Genomic DNA, 14,285 nt, shown 5'->3' with positions numbered 1-14,285 from the left:
ATGTCAGCAAAGGGACAGTGCAAAGACCGTAAATGACTTTTGAATGCATTTTTAGATATTTATTTGTATAGAAAATAATATATTTTATACATATAAATGAAGATAATAAAATATTTTTATCTGCCCATTAGTTGTATTCAGTGATGTAATGGCAAATCAGAGCTGAATATTCCATATATTTGGCTTGTGTAAATGATTTAATAGGTTGACTTGAAGATTTATAGAAAACTATAAATAACAAAATAGCATAACATGAAGATTTGGCCAAAGATGTACTCAATTCTACAGTACTGTTCCCACAGATACAGCTCTATCATGTTCATATGAGGTATCTGATCTTATAATTGTTGGAAGCTAGTTAGGGGACAACTTTTTTATAATTAAGAGCATTTATAGTGACTGGTCTGCTAACTTACCAATATTTTAGCCGTGAGCAAAAATCATTACAGTCGTCATTTATATGTATAATAACAAGTGAGTTATTACTAGCAGGATTTATGCCAGCCTTCCACCAATAAACTTAGAATCACATTTTTTCTTTATCCTAAGAAAATTAAATGTTTTTCACATAATGAAATGTCTTTGTTTTCATGACTGCCACTGATGTAATCATAACTCGGTTTTTCAGCATGTGCCCCACAGCCTGTCTGCCAGGACCAAGCACCCAAATGCTGCCCAGATCCATGTGCACGCATATGCTGCCCAGATCCATGTCCAAAAGTTATTTGCCAAGGTATATAAATTAATAGTATATAGAATATGGGTCTAGGTCTTTCTCTATATTTTTTATTTCACTGATTTACAATTAATAATTATCCTGATGCACAAATAAACCTAGTGCAATCTATAGAAGAAAAGGATTTTGATCAATTTTTATTAATTAATGTGCAAAGAAAACTGTTCATAGGAAACCATGAGGGAAACAGATTATTGTGATGGAAGTTGCCAATGATATTAACTGTAGGAGTGTGCAGGAGATTCTGTGTTAGGGCTAGTTTATACAATCACGTAATTGTACTCAGCTTTATAGTTGCAACCATTGATAAGGCTCTATTTTATCTTTGATTTCCTATCGGAGTTTTTCTCTCCCAGAGGACTTTCTTCTAATTCACAATAACCCAGTAATAAGGAATGATATAAAGCAATATAGACAACAGAGTGTCTGTGTACTGCTTTCTGGCACGGAGCCAAAAAACTCCTGTGTGCCACAATACAGCCTCCTGCATTGGGTCTAAAGGTACCGTCACACTAAGCGACGCTGCAGCGATACAGACAACGATTCCGATCGCTGCAGCGTCGCTGTTTGGTCGCTGGAGAGCTGTCACACAGACCGCTCTCCAGCAACCAACGATGCCGAGGTCCCCGGGTAACCAGGGTAAACATCGGGTTGCTAAGCGCAGGGCCACGCTTAGTAACCCGATGTTTACCCTGGTTACCAGTGTAAAATGTAAAATAACAAACAGTACATACTCACCTTCGCATCCCCCGTCGTCCGCTTCCCGCACTGACTGAGCGCCGGCCCTAACAGCAGAGCGGTGACGTCACCGCTGTGACTTACTTACGGCCGGCGCTCAGTCAGTGCAGGAAGCGGATGGCGAGGGACGTGTGACAGACATCAGAGGCATCCCACATCCCACATGTAGTGTTTGTTTTTTTACATTTTACACTGGTAACCAGGGTAAACATCGGGTTACTAAGCGCGGCCCTGCGCTTAGTAACCCGATATTTACCCTGGTTACCATTGTAAAACATTGCTAGCATCGTTGCTTTTGCTGTCAAACACAACGATACACGGCGATCTGGCGACCAAATAAAGTTCTGAACTTTAATCAACGACCAGCGATATCACAGCAGGATCCTGATCGCTGCTGCGTGTCAAGCACAAAGATATCGCTATCCAGGACGCTGCAACGACACGGATTGCTAGCTATATCGTTTAGTGTGACGGTACCTTAAGTCTTATTTTCACATAGAGTTGAATAAATCTATTAAAGAGGTTGTCTGATATATAAAAAGGGAAAACTAAAGCATGAATGACCATAAAATTTAAATCATTGGCTTAGAAACTTTTCATTACCATAGTGGATCCGCCGGTGTCCACTTCGTATGTCTGCTTGGGCTCTAGAAGTTATGGCTATAATAGAAGAATATAGTCCCTCCTCCTGTCTTTTAAAATTCAAAAGACTTTATTTGAAAAAGCTAAAATAGCATAGACTAGAGAAGCACATCACCAGAGAAACTTCACAGGCTGAGGTGGTCCTTTCACTTCCAAATGGAACAATCATCACTTCAAGATCCTGCCACATACTTATGGAGCTGCTTTGCTGGATCTGCTGTGGCATTATAAGGTGAGTATGTGTTTTTTGGGTTCAGCCCATCTATACCTTTAAAAATATTTTTCATATATCTCACAGTGCCTTAAATGATGAAGAAGAAATATTTGTGTGATATGGTTGTAACTCGAAGTTGTTCTCAGACTTGCTATAAGCATCCAATGTTTAAGTAGATTAATAATGTATAGCACATTCATCCTTATGACCTATGATATTATACATTAGTTACAATGTATAAATATTCTATTCAGGGAAATAAGGTGTACAGTTTCAGGCCCTAACAGATTAGAGTGCCCTTTGATTTTACAATTATTAAGTTGGCTCATGGTGAATGGAGGCTATTATAATGATTTTGCTAACTTAAGGCTTTTTTTTAATTTCAGACTACACATATTTCATATTCTTAGTTTATCTTTTGTGCTGTTCTTTTAATTACTGAACGTATTAAAATGCTATTATTGCTTTAAAACTTTTTTTGCATGTTATTTTAGATCCATGCCAACAAACTGATCCCTGCCAGCATCAAGATGTTTCTAAGAAAGGCCATGTTTGTCAAAAAGGATGCAAATGTGGCAAGAAGTATTAAAACCTTTCTGTGCCACTGAAACCTCAGGAATGATAAATGGAAGTAACTATGCTTTTCTGTCTGTTATTATATCTATAATAATGTGAAATGCTAACATGTCTTTAAACTCTTGTCATTCGCTTATTAAAATGAATTCTCCAGATTAATTGAATGTGTGGATTTTTGTGTATATCTAACCAATTAACCCCTTAAGCCCCGAGGGTGGTTTGCACGTTAATGACCGGGCCAATTTTTACAATTCTGACCACTGTCCCTTTATGAGGTTATAACTCTGGAACGCTTCAACGGATCTTGGCGATTCTGACATTGTTTTCTTGTGACATATTTTACTTCATGTTAGTGGTAAAATTTCTTCTATATAACTTGCGTTTATTTGTGAAAAAAACGAATATTTGGTGAAAATTTTGAAAATTTCGCAATTTTCCAACTTTGAATTTTTATGCCCTTAAATCACAGACATATGTCACACAAAATACTTAATAAATAACATTTCCCACATGTCTACTTTACATCAGCACAATTTTGGAACCAAAATTTTTTTTTGTGACGGAGTTATAAGGGTTAAAAGTTGACCAGCAATTTCTCATTTTTACAACACCATTTTTTTTTAGGGACCACATCTCATTTGAAGTCATTTTGACGGGTCTATATGATAGAAAATACCCAAGTGTGACACCATTCTAAAAACTGCACCCCTCAAGGTACTCAAAACCACTTTCAAGAAGTTTATTAACCCTTCAGGTGTTTCACAGGAATTTTTGGAATGTTTAAATAAAAATGAACATTTAACTTTTTTTCACACAAAATTAATTTCAGCTCCAATTTGTTTTATTTTACCAAGGGTAACAGGAGAAAATAGACCCCAAAAGTTGTTGTACAATTTGTCCTGAGTACGCTGATACCCCATATGTGGGGGTAAACCACAGTTTGGGCGCATGGCAGAGCTTGGAAGCAAAGGAGCGCCATTTGACTTTTCAATGCAAAATTGACTGGAATTGAGATGGGACGCCATGTTGCATTTGGAGAGCCCCTGATGTGCCTAAACATTGAAACCCCCCACAAGTGACACCATTTTGGAAAGTAGACCCCCTAAGGAACTTATCTAGATGTGTGGTGAGCACTTTTACCCAACAAGTGCTTTACAGAAGTTTATAATGCAGAGCCGTAAAAATAAAAAATCATATTTTTTCACAAAAATTATCTTTTCACCCCCAATTTTTTATTTTCCCAAGGGTGAGAGAAGAAATTGGACCCCAAAAATTGTTGTGCAATTTGTCCTGAGTACGCTGATACCCCATATGTGGGTGTAAACCATTGTTTGGGCCCAGGGCAGAGCTCGGAAGGGAAGGAGCGCCATTTGACTTTTCAATGCAAAATTGACTGGAATTGAGATGGGACGCCATGTTGCATTTAGAGAGCCCTTGATGTGCCTAAACATTGAAACCCCTAACAAGTGACACCATTTTGGAAAGTAGACCCCCTAACGAACTTATCTAGATGTGTGGTGAGCACTTTGACCCAACAAGTGCTTTACAGAAGTTTATAATGCAGAGCCGTAAAAATAAAAAATCATATTTTTTCACAAAAATGATCTTTTCACCCCCAATTTTTTATTTTCCCAAGGGTAAGAGAAGAAATTGGACCCCAAAAATTGTTGTGCAATTTGTCCTGAGTACACTGATACCCCATATGTGGGTGTAAACCATTGTTTGGGCGCAGGGCAGAGCTCAGAAGGGAAGGAGCGCCATTTGACTTTTCAATGCAAAATTGACTGGAATTGAGATGGGACGCCATGTTGCGTTTGGAGAGCCCCTAATGTGCCTAAACATTGAAACCCCCCACGAGTGACACCATTTTGGAAAGTAGACCCCTTAAGGAACTTATCTAGATGTGTGTTGAGCACTTTGACCCAACAAGTGCTTCACAGAAGTTTATAATGCAGAGCCGTAAAAATAAAAAATCATATTTTTTCACAAAAATGATCTTTTCACCCCCATTTTTTTATTTCCCCAAGGGTAAGAGAAGAAATTAGACCACAAAAGTTGTTGTGCAATTTGTCCTGAGTACGACGATACCCCATATGTGGGTGTAAACCACTGTTTGGGCGCATAGCAGAGCTCAGAAGGGAAGAAGCGCTATTTTACTTTTCAATGCAAAATTGACTGGAATTAAGATGGGATGCCATGTTGCGTTTGGAGAGCCCCTGATGTGCCTAAACATTAAACCCCCCCACAAGTGACACCATTTTGGAAAGTAGACCCCCTAAGGAACTTATCTAGATGTGTTTTGAGAGCTTTGAACCCCCAAGTGTTTCACTACAGTTTATAACGCAGAGCCGTGAAAATAAAAATTATTTTTTTTTTTCACAAAAATGATTTTTTAGCCCCCAGTTTTGTATTTTCACAAGGGTATCAGGATAAATTGGACCCCAAAAGTTGTTGTCCAATTTGTCTGGAGTACGCTGATACCCCATTTGTGGGGAGGGACCACTGTTTGGGCGCATGACAGAGCTCGGAAGGGAAGGAGCGCCATTTGGAATGCAGACTTAAATGGATTGGTCTGCAGGCGTCACGTTGCATTTGCAGAGCCCCTGATGTACCCAAACAGTACAAACCCCCCACAAGTGACCCCATATTGGAAACTAGACCCCCCAAGGAACTTATCTAGATGTGTTGTGAGAACTTTGAACCCCCAAGTGTTTCACTACAGTTTATAACGCAGAGCCGTGAAAATAAAAATTATTTTTCTTTTTCACAAAAATGATTTTTTAGCCCCGTTTTGTATTTTCACAAGGGTATCAGGATAAATTGGACCCTAAAAGTTGTTGTCCAATTTGTCCTGAGTACGCTGATACCCCCTATGTGGGGGGGAACCACTGTTTGGGCGCATGACAGAGCTCGGAAGGGAAGGAGCGCCATTTGGAATGCAGACTTAAATGGATTGGTCTGCAGGCGTCACGTTGCATTTGCAGAGCCCCTGATGTACCCAAACAGTACAAACCCCCCACAAGTGACCCCATATTGGAAACTAGACCTCCCAAGGAACTTATCTAGATGTGTTGTGAGAACTTTGAACCCCCAAGTGTTTCACTACAGTTTACAACGCAGAGCCGTGAAAATAAAACATATTTTTTTTCCCACAAAAATGATTTTTAGCCCCCCAAATTTTTATTTTCCCAAGGATAACAAGAGAACTTGGACCCCAGAAGTTGTTGTTCAATTTGTCCCTAGTACGCTGATACCCCATATGTTGGGGTAAACCCCTTTTTGGACGCACGGGAGAGCTCGGAAGGGAAGGAGCACTGTTTTACTTTTTCAACGCAGAATTGGCTGGAATTGAGATTGGACGCCATGTCGCGTTTGGAGAGCCCCTGATGTGCCTGAACAGTGGAAACTCCCCAATTCTACCTGAAACCCTACCCCTAACCGTTTACTGAACATTTTCTGACAGTCATAAGTGCCACGTATATAAGTGCCACGTATATAAGTGCCACGTATTTAAGTGCCACGTATTTAAGTGCCACGTATTTAAGTGCCACGTATTTAAGTGCCACGATATTTCAGTGCCACAATATTTCAGTGCCACGTATTTCAGTGCCACGTATTTCAGTGCCACGTATTTCAGTGCCACGTATTTCAGTGCCACGTATTTCAGGCACTGAAAAATACGTGGCACGTAAATACTTCAGTGCCACGATATTTCAGTGCCACGATATTTCAGTGCCACGTATTTCAGTGCCACGTATTTCAGGCACTGAAAAATACGTGGCACGTAAATACGTGGCACTGAAATACGTGGCACTGAAATACGTGGCACTTAAATACGTGGCACTTAAATACGTGGCACTTAAATACGTGGCACTGAAATACGTGGCACTTAAATAGGTGGCACTTATATACGTGGCCACTGAAATATCGTGGCACTTATATACGTATATACGTATATAAACGTATATTTCAGTGCCACGTATTTCAGGCACTGAAAAATACGTGGCACTGAAATACGTGGCACTGAAATACGTGGCACTGAAATACGTGGCACTGAAATACGTGGCACTTAAATACGTGGCACTTAAATACGTGGCACTTAAATACGTGGCACTTAAATACGTGGCACTTAAATACGTGGCCACTGAAATATCGTGGCACTTATATACGTATATACGTATATAAACGTATATTTCAGTGCCACGTATTTCAGTGCCACGTATTTCAGGTTAGGGGTAGGGTTAGGGGTAGGGTTAGGGTTTTTTGTTTTTTTCTTGTTTTCTTGTGTTTTTCTATAAAAACGCATGCGTTTTACCGCGTTTACATGCACTTTTTCACACATGCGGTTTTTTTAAAAAACGCATGCAGATAAAAACGCAAGTGTGAAACCAGACTAAAAGACGCTTTTTATAGCAAAAAAGTTTTTGCGTCTCCACATTTTGAGACCTATAATTTTTCCACATTTTGGTCCACAGAGTCATGTGAGGTCTTGTTTTTTGCGGGACGAGTTGACGTTTTTATTGGTAACATTTTCGGACACATGACCATTTTTTATCACTTTTTATTCCGATTTTTGTGAGGCAGAATAACCAAAAACCAGCTATTCATGAATTTCTTTTGGGAGAGGCGTTTATACCGTTCTGCGCTTGGTAAAATTGATAAAGCAGTTTTATTTGTCGGGTCAGTACGATTACAGCGATACCTCATTTATATCATTTTTTTATGTTTTGACGCTTTTATACGATAAAAACTATTTTATAGAAAAAATAATTATTTTGGCATCGCTTTATTCTGAGGACTATAACTTTTTTATTTTTTTGCTGATGATGCTGCATGGCGGCTCGTTTTTTGCGGGACAAGATGACGTTTTCACCGGTAACATGGTTATTTATATCCGTCTTTTTGATCGCGTGTTATTCCACTTTTTGTTCGGCGGTATGGTAATAAAGCGTTGTTTTTTGCCTCGTTTTTTTTTTTTTTTTCTTACGGTGTTTACTGAAGGGGTTAACTAGTGGGCCAGTTTTATAGGTTGGGTCGTTACGGACGCGGCGATACTAAATATGTGTACTTTTATTGTTTTTGTTTGTTTTTTTTAGATAAAGAAATGTATTTATGGGAATAATATTTTTTTTTTTATTATTATTTATTTAGGAATTTTTTTTTTTTTTTTTTTACACATGTGGAATTTTTTTTTTTTACTTTTTTACTTTGTCCCAGGGGGGGACATCACAGATCGCAGATCTGATAGTGTGCACAGCACTCTATCAGATCCGTGATCATACTTTCATCGGAGCAGGCTGCAGCTTTCATCTGCAGCCTGCTCCGACCCGGAAGTGCTCCCTGCAGGACCCGGATACAGCCCCTCGGCCATTTTGGATCCGGGGCCTGCAGGGAGAAGACGTTCGGTACGAGGTGAGTACATCACCTTGTACCGATCGTCTCAGGGAAGCCCGCAGGGAGCCCCCTCCCTGCGCGATGCTTCCCTGTACCGCCGGTACACCGCGATCATGTTTGATCGCGGTGTGCCGGGGGTTAATGTGCCGGGGGCGGTCCGTGACCGCTCCTGGCACATAGTGCCGGATGTCAGCTGCGATATGCAGCCGACACCCGGCCGCGATCGGCCGCGCTCCCCCCGTGAGCGCGGCCGATCGCGTATGACGTACTATACCGTCACCGGGAATTAAGGCCCACCCCACCTCGACGGTATAGTACGTCATATGGGATTAAGGGGTTAATTGCCAAGGTGCTTGACTAGGTGAGCACCTTACTCTTCACTAAAGCCCCTGATGGTGGGGTTAAGGCTTGGCTCCCGATGGACACCAGGTGCTACTCCAAGACACAACTTTATGCACGGCAACTGATCCCCAAGGGACAGGTTGCTGGAACAGCCTGGTAGGAGAGTACAGCTGATACAGGTTGGTACTGCAGTAACACAGGAATCACAGATGGTGACAGGTAGGGTGGGTATACATATATGCAGTGGCATGTGCGGGTTGGTAAACAAGTAAGCACTGGCAGGTGCAGGCTGGTAAGGCTTGTACACAGATAAGCACTGGCAGGCATGGACTGGTTCGACTGGTAGACAGATGAGCACTTGCAAGTTAGGCTGGTCCAAGTGGTATACAGATAGGCACTAGCAGGTTCAGGCTGGTTCCACTATTATACAGATAAGCCGTGACAGATGCTGGTATGGCTAAAATACAGATAGACAAGACAAGTTTGACTGGTGGGTATTGGGGACCTGACAAAAACCTGGCAAGATTCTCTTTAATATATTCGGACATGGCTCGGGTCTCAGCCTGAGACAGGGGGTAGATTCAGTTTCCTGGAAGAGAAGCACCAGGAGGAAGGTTGATAGGGCAGCCACCTTTTTGTTGAAGACATCAGCATACGCTGTATATGCAACAGGCAAGCCAGGTAAATTAGATCAATTAGGTGGGCGTGGCCTAGGCAGCACAGAGAAAGGTTGCATGTCACCACAACTCCTGCTCCTAGGCAAGAAAAAATAGGTGAATTTGCACCAAGAAATTAATTTCACCAGTTGAAACTGCATCATTACTAATAGAAAGGCAAGTGGATTCAATAAGACTGCTCTGGCTCAAACTGCAGCTTACAAGGGGTTACTTTAATCCCTGGAGTTCTGCTGGAGAGTACAAGCAAAGAAACATCCTCACAACAAAAAGAAAGAAGTGACTCATCCTCAGGAAGCAAGCTAAGGAGGAGAGGGGGGATGCTCTGTTGGTCTTAGGCTGCTTTCACACTAGCATCGTACGACACACGTCGCAATGCATCATTTTGGAGAAAAAAACGCATCCTGCAAAATTGCCTGCAGGATGCGTTTTTTCTACATACACTTGCAGTAGCGACGCATTGCGACAGATTGCCACACGTTGCATCCGTCGTGCGACGGATGCGTTGTGTTGTGGTGGACCGTCGGCACAAAAAAGTTACATGTAACGTTTTTTGTGGGTCGTGTCCGCCATTTCCGACCACGCATGCGTGGCCGGAACTCCACCCCCGCCTCCTCGGACATCACAATGGGGCAGCGGATGCGTTGTAAAACTGCATCCGCTGCCCCCGTTGTGTTTTTTTTCACAGTATGCGTCGGTACGTCAGCACATCGCATTGCAACGTGCGTCGTACGATGCTAGTGTTAAAGTAGCCTTATCTGGGATTCAGTGCTACATGCAACCTCTGTCCCCCATCCCCCAACTAATTGCTCTTGACTGTTTGCTCCTGACTAGTGTTGAGCGATACCGCCCGATACTTGAAAGTATCGGTATCGGAAAGTATCGGCCGATACCGGCAAAGTATCGGATCTGATCCGATACCGATACCCGATACCAATACAAGTCAATGGGACTCAAGTATCGGAAGGTATCCCTGATGGTTCCCAGGGTCTGAAGGAGAGGAAACTCTCCTTCAGACCCTGGGATCCATACTAATGTGTAAAATAAAGAATTAAAATAAAAAATATTGATATACTCACCTCTCCGACGCAGCCTGGACCTTACCGATGTGAACCGGCAGCCTTCTTTGCTTAAAATGAGTGCGTTCAGCACCTTCCATGACGTCACGGCTTCTGATTAGTCGCGTGCCGCTCATGTGACCGCCAAGCGACCAATCAGAAGCCATGACGTCATCCCTCAGGTCCTAAATTCCTAGAAGGGAAGGGAAGCGATCGGCTCGTTGTCTATATCGCTGCAGCGTCGCTAAGTGTGACAGTACCTTTACTGCTGCAGACTCTGGACAGGCTCCACAAGAGAGGTAGATAGTTAAATAATCTTAGAAACTCGATCCCTAAGTGGACAGTTCCCCTTTCACATCAACAGCACACGATAGGTATCATTGTAATAAATCAAACAAAGGGAGGAGCAGAAGAGAGACTATTCACATCAACTATAAATCCCCTGCATCTTAAGAAGCACTCCTAGCTGCTATTACATATTTTAAGACACAAACTCTCACAAGCCTAACGCTATATCTTTGAGCGAAAGAAGGGAAAATAAAAAGAAAAGTAAAATAACTTGATCACCCTGATTTTTCGTAGCAAGTCTTCTGCCACCATCTACAGCTCTTGAATAGAATAAGATCCCCCCCACCCTTTTTTTCCTTTTCTTATTTTTTTTTGTACAATTCTAATATAGGACACCAGTTCACTCACATGATTTAATCACTTAGCACTTATCCCGGTGTAGTTACATTAAATCAAGCCACAAAATGGGAAGATCCACTAAAACTCACACTGATGAGCCAAGCAAACACCATAAGACACCTAAAAAAATCCAAGATGATGACAAAACCCAAAAACATCTGCCCACTGAAACTCCTAAGGGCAGTAAGTCTCAGAGTTTTTCGCACATATTGAAGTTTGTCTCACTTCCAACCAATCATTGGTCAGACAGCGATAAAGATGTGGATTCTATACAAAATGATCCAGATATAAAGGAATATATTAAAGCCCTACCCATGGCTGAATACACGAAAAACCTATTTAAAGACTTCACTCAAGCCGTAAAGGAAGAGATAGCGGAGCTCAGAAATGATGTTAAGATTGTTCATGACAGAGTACAACATTTAGAGACCAGCTCTGATTACACTATGTTCCAAATTACTATGCAAATGACATTTTTCTCTGAATTTCCTAAATGGTTGGTGCAAATGACAGTCAGTCTAATAAAAGTCATCACCCGTTAGAGTATACATCAAATTTTATTGAATAAACCTCCCAATGATAACAGTATAATCTCCAAAATGAATAAAAACTTAAAATGCACTGTTCCAAATTATTAGGCACAGTAGAATTTCTAAACATTTGATATGTTTTAAAGAACTGAAAATGCTCATTTGTGGAATTTGCAGCATTAGGAGGTCACATTCACCGAACAAAAAGCTATTTAACTCCAAAACATCCTAACAGGCCAAATTACATGTTACCATAGGAACCCTTCTTTGATATCACCTTCATAATTCCTGCATCCATTGAGTTTCTGCTTGTATTTCTTTGCATGAAGTCAGAATAGCCTCCCAGAGCTGTTGTTTTGATGTGAACTGCCTCCCACCCTCATAGATCTTTTGCTTGATGATACTCCAAAGGTTCTCTATAGGGTTGAGGTCAGGGGAAGATGGTGGCGACACCATGAGTTTATCTCCTTTTATGCCCATAGCAGCCAATGACTCAGAGGTATTCTTTGCAGCATGAGATGGTGCATTGTCATGCATGAAGATGATTTTGCTCCTAAAGGCACATTTCTGCTTATTATACCATGGAGGAAAGTTGTCAGTCAGAAACTCTATGTACATTGCAGATGTCATTTTCACACCTTCAGGAACCCTAAAGGGCCCTACCAGCTGTTTCTCGATGATTCCAGCCCAAAACATGACTCCTCCACCTCCTTGCTGTTGTTGCAGCCTTGTTGGGACATGTTGGCCATACACCAACCATCCACCAACCATCCACTGCTCCATCCATTTGGAGCATCCAGGGTTGCTCAACACTTATCAGTAGTGTTGAGCGATACCGTCCGATACTTGAAAGTATCGGTATCGGAAAGTATCGGCCGATACCGGCAAAGTATCGGATCCAATCCGATACCGATACCCGATACCAATACAAGTCAATGGGACTCAAGTATCGGACGGTATTCCTGATGGTTCCCAGGGTCTGAAGGAGAGGAAACTCTCCTTCAGGCCCTGGGAACCATATAAATGTGTAAAAGAAATAATTAAAATAAAAAATATCGCTATACTTTACCTCTCCGACGCAGCCGGGACCTCAGCGCAGGAACCGGCAGCGTTGTTTAGTTTAAAATTCCCGCTTTTACATGGTTACGCGAACTCCCGGCTTGTGATTGGTCAGGGCGCCCATGTTGCCGGGCCGCGGACCAATCACAGCAAGCCGTGACGAAAATACGTCACGGCTTGCTGTGATTGGTCCGCGTCCCGGCAACATGGCCGCCATTAACCAATCACAAGCCGTGACGTCACGGGAGGCTGGACTTGCGCGCTTTTGAAAAAGCGCGCGTGTCCAGCCTCCAGTGACGTCCCGGCTTATGATTGGTCACGGCGCCATGTTGCCGGGACGCGGACCAATCACAGCAAGCCGTGACGAAAATACGTCACGGCTTGCTGTGATTGGTCCGCGGCCCGGCAACATGGCCGCCATTAACCAATCACAAGCCGTGACGTCACGGGAGGCAGGACAAGCGCGCATTTTAAAATTGCGCGCGTGTCCAGCCTCCCGGCTTGTGATTGGTTGATCGCGGCGCAACCAATCATAAGCCGGGACGTCACTGGAGGCTGGACACGCGCGCTTTTTCAAAAGCGCGCAAGTCCAGCCTCCCGTGACGTCACGGCTTGTGATTGGTTAATGGCGGCCATGTTGCCGGGACGCGGACCAATCACAGCAAGCCGTGACGTATTTTCGTCACGGCTTGCTGTGATTGGTCCGCGGCCCGGCAACATGGGCGCCCTGACCAATCACAAGCCGGGAGTTCGCGTAACCATGTAAAAGCGGGAATTTTAAACAAACAACGCTGCCGGTTCCTGCGCTGAGGTCCCGGCTGCGTCGGAGAGGTGAGTATAGCGATATTTTTTATTTTAATTCTCTCTTTTACACATTTTAACAATGTTAAAATGTGTAAAAGAGAGAATTAAAATAAAATGTTGTTCCGATACCCGATACCCGATACCACAAGAGTATCGGAATCCCGGTATCGGAATTCCGATACAGCAAGTATCGGCCGATACCCGATACTTGCAGCATCGGAATGCTCAACACTACTTATCAGTAAACAAGAATGTTTGGAAATTAGTCTTCATGTATGTGTGGGCTCAATGCAACCATTTCTGCTTGTGAACACTGTTTAAGGGTGGCCATATAGTAGGTTTATGCACTACAGCAAGCCTTTGAAGGAGCCTACACTTTGAGGTTCGAGGGACTCCAGAGGCACCAGCAGTTTCAAATATCTGTTTGCTGCTTTGTAATGGCTTTTTAGCAGCTGCTCTCTTAATCCAATGAACTTGCCTGGCAGAAATCTTCCTCATTATGCCTTTATCAGCACAAACACATCTGTGCTCAGATACAGCCACAAATCTCTTAACAGTACGATGATCACGCTTAAGTTTTCTGGAAATTTCTAATGTTTTCATCACTTCACCAAGGCATTGCACTATTTGATGCTTTTCAGCAGCAGATAGATCCTTTTTCTTTCCCATTTTACTTGAAAACTGTGACCTGCTTAATAATGTGGAACATCATTTTTAAGTAGTTTTCCTTTAATTAGAATCACCTTGAAAACTAATTATCCCATGTGTTTAAGATTGATTTCAGTGATCCATTGAGCCCTGAGACACAATACCATCCACGAGTTTATTTGA

General features: G+C 42.3%; 1 long non-coding RNA gene across 1 annotated transcript; it reads left to right on the top strand.

The window, feature by feature from the left end:
- On the top strand, window positions 1-3,052 carry LOC143768526 (uncharacterized). The gene is made up of 3 exons (XR_013213923.1): window positions 1-28; window positions 629-733; window positions 2,825-3,052. It is a non-coding gene; the product is annotated as an uncharacterized LOC143768526 (long non-coding RNA).
- The last annotated feature ends 11,233 nt before the right edge of the window (window positions 3,053-14,285 follow it).

This window comes from Ranitomeya variabilis, chromosome 4, assembly GCF_051348905.1.
Source record: "Ranitomeya variabilis isolate aRanVar5 chromosome 4, aRanVar5.hap1, whole genome shotgun sequence".
Taxonomy (NCBI): Eukaryota; Metazoa; Chordata; class Amphibia; order Anura; family Dendrobatidae; genus Ranitomeya; species Ranitomeya variabilis.
Note: the sequence above shows the minus strand (reverse complement) of the source record. Positions and strands in the feature narration are given on the sequence as shown.